Raw genomic sequence first — 5901 nt, forward strand, 5'->3', positions numbered from 1 at the left:
AAGCGAGCGGAGCCGGGGGCGGCCGGGGGGAGCCGCTGCCCGGCTGGGGCGGGTCTCGGTTGCGGGGGGGGCTGGGGGCGGCTGGGGGGGTCGGGGCGGCTGCGCTCGGCTCGGCCGGGCCGCCCGGGAGCCCCGCCCGGTGCCCGGGGGCGGCGGCCTGCGGCGGCTACCGGGCTTTGTGCGCGCTGCCTCCCCCTGGGCCGCCCGCCGCCGCCTCATGCGAGAGCCGGCGCAGCTGGGGAGCGCGGCGAGCGCCGTGCCCCCTCGCGAAAGCCGATCCCGCTGATCTCATCACCGCGGGTTACTAATCCAATGACCGGGGAATTAACAGCAGATGGCGACGCCCCTTCCCCCCGCCCCGGCCCGGCCCGGCCCCCGCGGACGCGGCGCGGCTCCGGCACCCGCCGAGCCGTCCCGCCAGCCCGGGCCGCTCACGCGTGAAACTCGCCCTCGGGCACCGGCAAACTTTCTCAGCAGCGCGTCTCGCCGCCGCCTCTCCGCTGCCCTCGCCGCCTGCCGCCCGCATCGCCGCCGCCCTCCGGGCCAGAGCGGGCGGCTTCGCACCTCCGGCAGAGCACAGCAGCATCTTCCGGCGTGCCGCTCGCAAGGGGAAGCAACGCGGAGGTGCCCAAAGTCCTGCTAGCGAGTCCCTGCGGGCGGCTCATGGTGTGCGAGGCAGAGCCGAGCCGGAGCCGGAGCCGGAGCCGGAGCCGGGGCCGGGCGGGGATCGCCCGCGGGATTAATGCCGGGCATCGGGCACTGCCGTGAAAAGTCAGCACACGCGTCCTTGGGGCTGCCGGGAGGTTTGCGTTATCCGGGCTCTGTAAGCGAGATACGTGCGGGTGAAATTCTAATTAAACTTTTGGCTGCCAAAACTAACCCCACACTTCTGGGTGAGCTTCAAGTCTCCCAGAAGGCTGCAGGCAAGGCAAGTCCTGTCAAACCCAGTGCAAGTTACAAAACAGTCATAAGGCGAGTGCTTCCATCACTGCTCATTGATACCAGTAAATAACAACCTGAAAAGCAGTGGTTTCTAATCCTAATAAGCTCGGCCCTAAACCGCCTTCCCTCCCCTCTGCCCCCAGAAACACCAGCACAGGTTCACGCACATGCTGTTTTCTCTCTCATGCATGCAGTGCTTGGGGCCACACTCAAGACAAGAAATGTTAGGTGCTGCTTCTGCTCGGGCTGTGCACTTCTCACCCCGAAACTAGATTATCTTCTCTTAGAGACCTTAGACCAGTCCAGAAAGGTGACGTAAAATTACTGTGTCTTCTAGGACAAGACAATAAAAACTGAGAAAGTTGAAGAAAACCTTTCTGATTAGTGTTTTTCCTCAAATTCTGCTGTTCTACCTATGCTTTATACTTCTGGGGATGGAGGGGGCAAAATTTACCCCCACTGCACTTTCATGATGATACTTATTTCTACAGTATTTTTATTTCTTTTACTAAAATGTTCAGACAGGCTTTTAGCAAAGAACTGAGACAGACAAGAGAAATATCCGTGCTCAGACCATTAAAAAAAATGGAAAGGAAATTCTGCAAATTCTTTGAGAGTCTTCAGTCAAGAAATCCTCCATACGAGCTGCAGTAAAACTGGCTGTGTTTCACACATGCCATGTGGGCAGAAAAAGTGTCAGATAATGGCAGCACCACTTCTGTGGGGACCTAGCAGTGCCTCCAGGGGTCAGACACTCCTGAACCCCAATGAAATATTTTAAACAGAGTATTAAACTCCAGTTCCTCTCCAGGCCCTGCATACACACCCATCCCCACAGCCTTTGGGATGTACAGTAGCTGGAAAACAAAGGATGAATGGGAGTTTTCTATCTGTTCCACAGTTCTTTATGCCTAGAAAAGGCTTTCTGCTGCTTCCCATTCCCTCAGGCAGTCTTTGTCTGGTTTATATATACATACATGGAAGTCTTGACATGAGTAGTCATCTGTGCTCTTACCAGCAGACAAGTTACTGAATTTAAATCCTCCTCTTGGATGCGCGCACCAGCGAATGTCAGTTCTGTGGCACTCATTGGGAAGAGGAGCCCTAGAACGAGCCATGTCTGGACAGTCAGTGGGGCAAGTCTGTGCCATGGACGATGTTTTGCTTTCCTCAGTTTTTAACAGCCTTTTTTCTCTTACACCCTTTCCCAAAACAGCAGTGTTTCCTAACACTTCTTTTGGCAGCCAGCAGTGTGTTTTCCAGTGTAAGATGAGATGTGGTTCTTCGTGCCTGTGCCAAGCTTGATGCAAAAAGCAAACTTAGAAAGACTTTCTACATGGTTTGTAATACTAATTCTACAAAAGGAGATTAAAGAAGTCACATTAGAAGTCAAGCTTTGTATCTTTTCAGCCAGCTTTAGACACATAGGTCTGAAAAGTGCACAATGCAGAGATCAATCAGGCAGCACAGAGTTTTGGGAACACACTTCATGTGCAAATGTGAAAACATTTGAGGGTGTAGAAGGCGTCATTTTGATTAATGAGGGCTACAACATGCTATTTGTATATAGATGAGAATGTAAAAGAATAGGAAACAATCACATTTTAAAATATTAACGTGATTTTAAAGCACACAAGCATGGTACAGATACAACCCATTCTTTTGAGCTGATGCCGTAAAATACCCGGGGAGGGGAGGAAGAGGCACATGTTTGTGTAACATTACAAACCTTTCAAGATAAACTCTGTGACAAAGTCAACAAAATGAACCTTTAGGTACAGTTCCTGGAGCTGTGCATCATAAAGCCTGTGCAGAACCCAGGCTGTATCATAAGCACTGTGCATTACTCACATTCCCCAAAGTCTTCCACTACTTTGAAATTACCTCACAAAATAAAAATCACAGTCGGAAAGGAAATCTTAAGAATGATACACTTTATACTTGACTGGGAAACACCATGGTTAGGTGCTGAGGGCCAGGTGAGAAATCTTCTGCCTCTCCAGTCACCTTGGAATTGCTGGGCAGAGAGTTGAGAATCAAAGTTGTTTGTTCACTGCTTCCCATGAAGTGGTGCAGTTAAGAAAAAGAAGTGAGGAAAAAGAAAGTTGATTTGGATCAAGAAGATGGTAATCTGCTTTCTACTTGGGTCTCACGTGAGACTCATCATTTGAAGTTGTGTCTTGGCATCTGATAGCAAACAGGCCAAAAAAATGTAACTGCCCAAATTTGTTCTTCCCCTACACACTCACCTTCAAGGTAGATTCCACATTACTGCATGGTGAACCTTCCTACACCCTCAGCTCCACTCAGAAGCAATTAGGAAACATTTCCTACACACGCTCACAAAAGTACTGAGCCCTGATCCTGTGATCCATCAAAACAACCCATCAGATCACTGATATTTTACCCACCTGGTTTCTGAGCATTGCTGTACTCAGGGTGGCTACATCTGCTCTGGTTTTTAGTAGCAGGCTGAGTTACTCTGCTGACAGTCCAGGCTGCCCTGCAGCTGCCCGGCTTTCCAGACAGAGCTGTCTCCCAGCACAGGCAGAAGGAGCTTGCAACAAAAGGCCATTTAGGCACTGCTATGTCTTGTATATCTACATCCCTGGAATTCTTCTTGTTTAGATGCAGGTTGGAGTTTTGGGTGAACTCCAGATAAGATAGAGGGGAGAGTTGAGTGAGGCCACAAAGAAAAGGTTATCAGCTGATGGACAGTGTGGACAAAGCCCACCTAGAAATCCTTAAGACAAAACAAATACACATCTGAGATTAATGGATTGTAAGGAACTGTGTTTCATTGCACCACAATTTCCATTTATGGTGCTTAAGCAATGCATATTATTTCTAACAGCCCTCTAAAGTACAGCAATACTCCAGTCATCATTCCTACAGAGGAGCCAAAGTTGAAAATTATGATGAAAATCTGTATTTTCATGCATTTTAGATATCCACATGTGAAGATGTGACCTTAACTATGGTAATCTAAAGTCCACAAAATGCCCACACAAGATGTTTAAACTTTAGGAGTATTCCAGTCCTAAAGCTCTGCTTCCATGAATGCTGGACATTTGTATGAAAGCACCCAGAGAAGCACAGAAGCCTCTACCTTGCTCCAGACATTCAAAACACTGTCTGGACAGAGGTTCTCTGCATGGGTGTTTCCATTCTGACCCAGCCATATCTTGGTAGCCATGAATTCAGACTTTGCCACTGCTCCTTGGAGCCTAGCAAAACCATTAACCAGGAAGCCAGGATACTGCATCTCTTAATGAACTGACAAATTGCTACTGAAGCTGAGATCTGCTCCCCTAGGCCATTGGACAGAAGTTAGAATTTACCTTCTTAGAATTCATCCCCCTGCAAGCACAACGACAAAAATCCACAGAGATTAGGGAATCAGCACTTGCATAAATGTTTCCTTAGTTCAAAGATTCTTAGCATAAAGATCATGTACACCACATTTGAGAAATAAGGATGGCATTCGGAAATACTTAACAATGCAAAAGTGGAGTATTTTAAAATGTCAGAAGTCCATCTATTCAAAAGCAGAGCTACCTGCACTCTGAGATGTATTTCCAAAGCTTACTGTGTACTTCATGTCCTATAACACAGTCAAGTCCCTTTCCCAAACACATCAGATAAGGGAAAAAACATCAGACTATACATACACAGTGGTCTCAGGTAAGAAGAAAGCAGCTCAGCTTCCCCTTCATTTTCCTCGTGTGTTATCTCTATCAGAGCTCATGGTCTCGAGGACTATCTGAAGGAGCTGATTTCTCTATGGAGCTGGTATTCAAGTTTTTCTCTCAGGCAAAATATAGTTGGACAAAGACAACCATAAGTTTCCACTAACACAGAAACAAGAGAGTACAAGGTTTTTAGGGAGGGGTTTTGTCTCAAACACTGTAATGACTCCTTGGCCTGTGCCAGCAGTAAACAGGGTAGGGACATCTCAGAGGATGCAACAGAGTCAGCTGATAAACAATGGAGATCGTTATTACAGTACTGAAAACAATCCAAAACTGATTCTACTTACTTATTTTGGGTTCTGCATAACTTGAAGAGCAAATTCCAGTAGTTAAATTCAAACACAGAAACCTCTGTCTGAGAATGGTCTCTGAGGTGGCAGTTCCTGTTTGGGAAGCACTGAGCCTGTGCCTCCACTGCCTGCTGCAGTCCAGGTCATAAAGGCCTTTGCTTAGGACTTGCTTTGAAACTACATCAGACCCTTTCAGTCATTACAGTGCCACAAAACCCATCAGAACCTGACTGGTGGCTAATTCACATCCCAGACTCTGTGGTCTCTGCTTTGGCCTCTAATAATAACTGTAATCATAGCTTTCGAGTGGTATTACTACATCACACTGCCTGCAGTACATTGCCACAATCACATGCAACTGTAGGAACATGGATGTCAAGAGAAAAATCAAACACAGATTTTTCAGTTGGAAGAGATGGATGTAGAGCCTGGGACAATGGCTGCCACAGAAACACCTAAACCCAAGGCAGTAGAAGAGACGGCTGACACTTTACATAAAGTGGTTGTTTTGCTACAGGACAGTGATACTGACACTGAGTTTTGGGTGCAAGTGGATCCTCATTAGCTCACTTAAGTCTCTTTGATGCATCAATAGCATCTCCCCTTGATTTAGACTAAATCATGATGGGTCCAACTCCTCTGGCTACATTTGTTCCCTGTGTATTCATTCTGTTAACTCAGCTACTACACAAGTGAAGGAAACTCAGATGTTATTGATACTTTTGATAATATTGGTTCTTGTCCATTGAGCCAGTGAGAGAATAGGTCTTTATGGCCTCCCACAGGAAAGTTTTGACTCTATAGTTAGCAAGAAGTGGCTGCAATGATCTTTGTCTCCTTTTTTCTTTTAGTGTGAATACATCGTCCCAAAATAATTAGTTATGGAAAGCCACAAGGTGCATACTTCAGATCACAGG

General features: G+C 47.2%; 1 protein-coding gene across 1 annotated transcript in view; it reads right to left on the minus strand.

Moving 5' to 3' along the window:
* Positions 1–781, minus strand: part of SPSB4 (splA/ryanodine receptor domain and SOCS box containing 4) — an 82877-nt gene extending 82096 nt beyond the window's left edge. The window contains exon 1 of the mRNA XM_042042277.1: positions 565–781. The gene's annotated coding sequence lies outside the window, so the exon portion shown is untranslated. The remainder of the gene's footprint in view (positions 1–564) is intronic.
* Between the last annotated feature and the right edge of the window lie 5120 nt (positions 782–5901).

This window comes from Corvus kubaryi, unplaced genomic scaffold (genome assembly GCF_017639235.1).
Source record: "Corvus kubaryi isolate FWS band 111438036 unplaced genomic scaffold, C.kubaryi_AGA036_p1.0 37397, whole genome shotgun sequence".
Taxonomy (NCBI): domain Eukaryota; kingdom Metazoa; phylum Chordata; class Aves; order Passeriformes; family Corvidae; genus Corvus; species Corvus kubaryi.